This window comes from Sceloporus undulatus, chromosome 5 (assembly GCF_019175285.1).
Source record: "Sceloporus undulatus isolate JIND9_A2432 ecotype Alabama chromosome 5, SceUnd_v1.1, whole genome shotgun sequence".
Classification (NCBI taxonomy): Eukaryota; Metazoa; Chordata; class Lepidosauria; order Squamata; family Phrynosomatidae; genus Sceloporus; species Sceloporus undulatus.
The window spans coordinates 84,978,692-84,984,673 of NC_056526.1; the positions used below are offsets into that span (position 1 = coordinate 84,978,692).

The 5,982-nt window shown below is 45.8% G+C and overlaps 1 long non-coding RNA gene across 1 annotated transcript; it reads right to left on the reverse strand.

Annotated features, from left to right (window-relative positions):
* Window positions 1-4,820: 4,820 nt before the first annotated feature.
* Window positions 4,821-5,957, reverse strand: LOC121930798. Its single transcript, XR_006104024.1, has 3 exons — window positions 5,736-5,957; window positions 5,223-5,474; window positions 4,821-4,954 (listed from the first exon to the last, which is right to left on the reverse strand). It is a non-coding gene; the product is annotated as an uncharacterized LOC121930798 (long non-coding RNA).
* Between the last annotated feature and the right edge of the window lie 25 nt (window positions 5,958-5,982).

A 5,982-nucleotide genomic window follows, 5' to 3' on the forward strand; every position in this document is an offset into this window, starting at 1 on the left:
GTTAAGGACAACATCAGTGCCTCATCCCAGGGTGCAAAGCATCCTTGTTGTTTCCATTCCTACATCCAGTCGAGTCGGTCCACTCAAGATGCTGAGCTGGTGGACAAGTCTTTGGCTGATCTGAAACTCTGGGGGAGCTTCTTCACAACAGTTGTGCCTCAGCCATGGAGGAATATGAAAGAGCACGCTGAAAGACAACCCAGAAAAGGTAAGCAAGGACCTGTGCAACCGCCTGGAGTCTCTGGAGCTTTGGAGGTCTCTGGGGCAGAGTTTTGGAGCAAACTTTCCTGGTTCCCATAGTGGCAAATGTAGCTTTGCAAATGTGGGAGCAGGCGCCTTTACGAGGAATCCTGGTGAAGGTTCGACGAAGGTGTGAAGTGATGGCGTCAGCTTAGACCATAGGGTGGATCTAGTGCTCACCTAAATAGGATGTGGTGAGTATTTCCCTCCCTAAGTGGGCTGTTTTTTCCGATAATAGGGGAAAGAAAACGAAGGCTTGCAAAAAAGAGAACTGAACCATCAAAGGCAACGATGAGCATGGGATGAAGTCTCTCCTTAGCATTCCGGACAAACAGTCAGAAGAAGGAGGGTCAAAGTAAAGCAAACCGTATAGATCCCATCATCTCTGTCTCACCCGGTGTCCCAGTTCAGTAAAGCCCAGCCCCCACTAAGATTCGGAGGAAGCGGGGTCATTGGAAAAACACTGGTGGATGACATTTGGGTGAGTCTGATCGGTGCAACCTCATACTGAGAACTCGTGAGAGAGGCAGGCGTTGACCTTGTGAGCAAGTCCATTTGCAGCCAGAAGAGGAGTGTTGCATAGGCTCCCATCCAATTCCTACATGGGCCACGCCAGCTGTTTGCTAAGGAGTATTGTTTTTGCTACTTCATTGCTTGATTTGATTTAAAAGATGTTCTTGCATCTTTAGCAGAAAGAAGGATAAAAAGGTCTCTTTTTTCCCCGATTCCTTCTTTTTTTCTGGAGGATGGATGGGATAAGAGCCGTGCAAAGAAGAAACAGAAGAAAGAGTACAAAAAGACCAGAGAAGCAGGCTGCAATCAGAAGAAAAAGGAAAAAGAAGGAAGAAAACAAAACAGAGGACAAAAAAAAAAAGAAGGTAGAGCCATCATTGCATGACTGTTTACACATAAAACTAGGACACTTGAGTTCATGTTTGATTGCCGCTTGAGCAAAAGAGCCCCTGGGTGACCTTGGGCAAGCCACTATTCTCAGCCTCAGTGATGACATGGCAATCTTCTAGACATTTGCCTGATTGAGAAAACCTATGAGAAGTTGCCATTGGATCCCATAAGTCAAACATGAACGTAGACACACACAATATCAACAACCAAGAGAACGGCCAGCTCTTGATCCCTTCCTTTCTTTAAACTGGTCAGATCTTGATTTGTCACAGCTCTGTTTTACTTTAGGACTAACGATTCCCAATTTCTTCTTTCATAGCCCAAAAGGAGTAGGCTGAAGCTGGAGAAAAAGGCAACGGCCCTGTTCAGTGTTACAGCCGGAGTGATCCTTTCCTTATCTCAGTGAGAGCATGAGAGAGAGGAGGAAGATTTGGATGTGGAGAAGGTTAGGCCAGCACTGCATGGCTGTTTAAGCATAAACTAGGACACTGGAGATCAGGGTTTCATGACTGATTGAGCATAAAAACCCACTGGTGACCTTTGGAAGTCACACACTCCCAGCCTCAGTGGATGACAAAGGTAAACTCGTCTGAAGAAATTTGCCACCAAAAAAAAATATGACAGGTTTGCCGTAGGGACTTTCATAAGTAAAAAAATGACTTCATGAATACAATAACAACAACAACAAGCAAGGCTGTGCCCACTTCCCTCCTTTCTTTCAGGGGTCAGATCCCTGATTTTGTCAAAACCTGGTTTTGCTTTAGGACTAAGCTGCCCAATTTTCTTTTTCAACCACCAGGCAGTTGGCCAAAGCTGGAGAGAAAGGAAACTCCACTCTCATTGCCCTGTCCATGTTACAGCTGGGAGCAAGCCCATCCTTGATCAGAAGAGAGAGGAAGATTTGGATGTGGAGACATTCAATACGTAGGTTTCCTCCATATTCCCTGCCTGCAGGGAACCTTCCTCAGGACGAGAGAGCCATTATTAACACCTTCAACTGACTCTAGATCGTCCTCCCTGCAGCTATTTGAGGAGTGACTTTCATCCACCAGGCTCTCTAGCGGTAAGGGCCTCTCTTTTCCTAATCATATGAGGAGTGACTTTTCATCCACTAGGCCTGCCTCAAGGGAAAGTACCTCCCATCCTACATCCAGCTGAAGTTGAGTCGAGCTATCGGCCTGCTTTCAAAGGATAGAGCTTTCCTTCACTGCCATCATCAGCCACTCTCCTTCCATCACTTCTCGGCAGCTGGGACTTGAGCAAAGGTAGCTTCAATCACATCCTAAATCTATAAGCACCATGGTGTGATAGAGGCAATATTACCAAGTACAGTTGACTATTAATTGCTAGTTTGTCATTGGTATATTTTTTCTTTGGATCGATCGCGGAAGAATACATCTCATCCCCAGCGAGCTCCACGAACGGTGCCGAACCGAGCCCGTACGACGCCTATCTCAAAGCTTCCATTCCTCTGTGCACCTGGAACTGTCGCTTGTTGATCGCAAAAGATGTGTTCCATGATCTTTTTCTCTCTAGATCATTTAATTTTTGCTCTTACTGAAACCTGGCTCCCGGCCCATGATACTGCTACCTCCCGCTGCCTCCTGCTTCTTTGGTGGTCTCTCATTCACACACAAGACGCGGAGGGTCGAGGAGGAGGGGTCGGTATGAACTATTGTCCAATTCCTTTTTTGCCAGTTTTCAAGTTCTTTCTCCTCCACCCCCCCCCCCAGACTATTGTTTCTCTTATTCGAGTGTCCACTGTATTCGACTCTTTTTTCCTTTACAGCTACGGGTTGCTGTCATCTATTGCCCTCCTGGTTCTGCTACCCAATTCCTCTGACTTTGAATCTTGGCTGACGTTTTTTTCTATCTGATACAGTCCCTTCTCTTATCCTAGGTGACTTTAATATTCACCTTGACACATCCCAACAGTTTTCTTCATCTCGCTCTTAGATCCCGTTTGCTTATTTTGGCCTTCAGCCTCATTCTAATTCCTCAACCCATTCCTCTGGTCACTGTCTCGACCTAATTCTTGCTGCTAAGTGCCTCTAGAGAGAAAAAGATCATGGACAGCAGTCGCTTTCGGAGCAACAGAGCGACAGTTCCAGAGTGAACAGAGGAATGGAAGCTGGGAGATAGGAAGAGGTCGAATAGGGATCAGGTTAGGAGAGATGCGTGGAGCCATGGGAGGAAAGGATTTAGTAAGCGATAATCAAAAGAAGAAAATATAACAATGACAAAAGTAGCAATATAATAGTCAATTGTACTTGGTAATATTGCCTAAATATCACAAGGGACAAGGGATTTAATAGAGAAGGAAGGGGTGAGATTGGAAGCCTTTGCTCAAGGTCCCAGCTGCCGAGAGTGATGGAAGGAGAGGTGGCTGATGGATGCAGGGAAGGAAAGCTCTATCCTTTGAAGCAGGCCCGATAGCTCCGACTCAATCTTCAGCTGGATGTAGGAATGGGAGGTACTTTCCCTTGAGGCAGGCCTAGTGGATGAAAGTCACTCCTCAGATGGATGTAGGAAAGAGAGGCCCTTTACGCTGAGAGAGGCCTGGTGGATGAAAGTCACTCCTCAAATAGCTGCAGGGAGGACGATCTAGAGGCATTTGAAGGTGTTAATGGCTCTCTCGTCCTGAGGAAGGTTCCACTGCAGGCAGGGAATATGGAGGAAAACCTACGATATTGAATGTCTCCACATCCAAATCTTCCTCCTCCTTCTAGATAAGGATGGGCTTGCTCCCAGCTGTAACATGGACAGGGCAATGAGATGGGTTTCCTTTCTCTCCAGCTTTGGCCTCACTGCCTTTGGGTTGTGAAAGAAGAAAATTGGGCAGCTGAGTCCTAAAGCAAAACCAGGGTTTTGACAAAATCAGGGATCTGACCCCTGAAAGAAAGGAAGGGAAGTGGGCACAGCCTTGCGTTGTTGTTGTTGTTATTGTTACATGTCATGAAGTCATTTTTTACTTATGAAGTCCCTACGGCAAACCTGTCATACTTTTTTTGGTCAAATTTCTTCAGACGAAGTTTACCTTTATCATCCACTGAGGCTGAGAGTGTGTGACTTACCAAAGGTCACAGAGTGGGTTTTTATGCTCAATCATACAAATGAACCCTGATCTCCAGTGTCCTAGTTTCATGCTTAAACAGCCATGCAGTGGTGGCTCTACCTTCTCCACATCCAAATCTTCCTCCTCCTCTTCTTCATGCTCCTCCTCATCTGAGATAAGGAAAGGTTTGCTCAGAGCTGTAACATGGACACAGCCATGCAACGAGTTTCCTTTTTCTCCAGCTTTAGCCTTACTCTCTTTGGGCTATGAAAGAAGAAAATTGGGAATCGTAGTCCTAAAGTAAAATCAGAGCTGTGACAAAATCAGAGATCTGACCATTTAAAGAAAGGAGGGGAAGTCAGCATGGCCTTCTCTTGGTTGTTGATATTGTGTGTCTAAGTCATGTTTGACTTATGGAGATCCAATGGCAAGCTTCTCATAGGTTTTTCATGGCAAATTTCTTCAGAAGAAGTTTGCCATTGTCATCCACTGAGGCTGAGAATATGTGGCTTGCCCAAGGTCACCCAGTGGGCTCTTTTGCTCAATCAGGCAATCAAACCCTGACCTCAAGTGTCCTAGTTTAATGTGTAAACAGTCATGCAATGATGGCTCTACCTTCTTTTTTTTTTTGTCCTCTGTTTTTGTTCTTTCCTTCTCTTCTTCCTTTTTCTTCTTGATTGCAGCCTGCTTCTCTGGATCTTCTTTGTACTCTTTCTTCTGTTTCTTCTTTGCACGGCTCTTATCCCATCCATCCTCCTAGAAAAAAAGAAGTAGGAATCGGGGAAAAAAGAGAATCCTTTTTATCCTTCTTTCTGCTAAAAGATGCCAAGGAACATCTTTTAAATCAAATCAAGCAATGAAGTAGCAATAACAATACTCCTTAGCAAACAGCTGGCTGGCCCATGTAGGAGATTGGATGGGAGGCCTATGCAACACTCCTTCTGGCTGGCTCAAATGGACTTGCTCACAAGGTCAGCCTGCCTCTCTCACCGTTCTCAGTATGAGGTTGCACCTCAGAACTCACCCAAGATGTCATCCACCAGCTGTTTTTCCAATGACCCGCCTTCCTCCAGAATCTTAGCTGCTGGGGCCTTTTACTGAACTGGGACCGGTGAGACAGAGATGATGGGATCTATGGGGTTTGCTTTACTTTGACCTCTCCTTCTTCTGACTGTTTTTCCGAATGCTTAGGAGAGACTTCATTCCCATGCTCATCATTGCCTTTGATGGTTTTGTTCTCTTTATTTGCACAGCACTTCGTCTTTCCCCCTTTAATCTAAGATAGGAAAAAAGGCCACTTAGGGAGGGAAATACTACCATCCTATTTAGGTGAGCACTAGATCCCACCCTATTTCTAGCTGAGGAATCCCTGTCAGCCCTGTCTCGAACTTCACAGGATTTCGTAAAGGGCCTTCCACAAGTTTGCAAAGCTACATTTGCCACTATGGGAACCAGAAACTTAAATTTGCACCAAAACTCAGCCCCAGAGACTTCCAAAGCCCCAGAGACTTCCAGGCGGTTGAGTTCCCTTGCATACCTTTTGGAGGGTTGTCTTTCAGCTGCTCTTCATATTCCTCCATGGCTGAGGCACAACTGTTGTGAAGAAGCTCCCCCAGAAGTTTCAGATCAGCCAAAGACTTGTCCACCAGCTCAGCATCTTGAGTGAGCGACTTGGGACTGGAGGTGGGAACGGAAACAACAAGGATGCTTTGCACCCTGGGATGAGGCACTGTGTTGTCTTACCATCCGCAGCCTGTCCTTCTAGGCTTATCTGGCTCTATAAA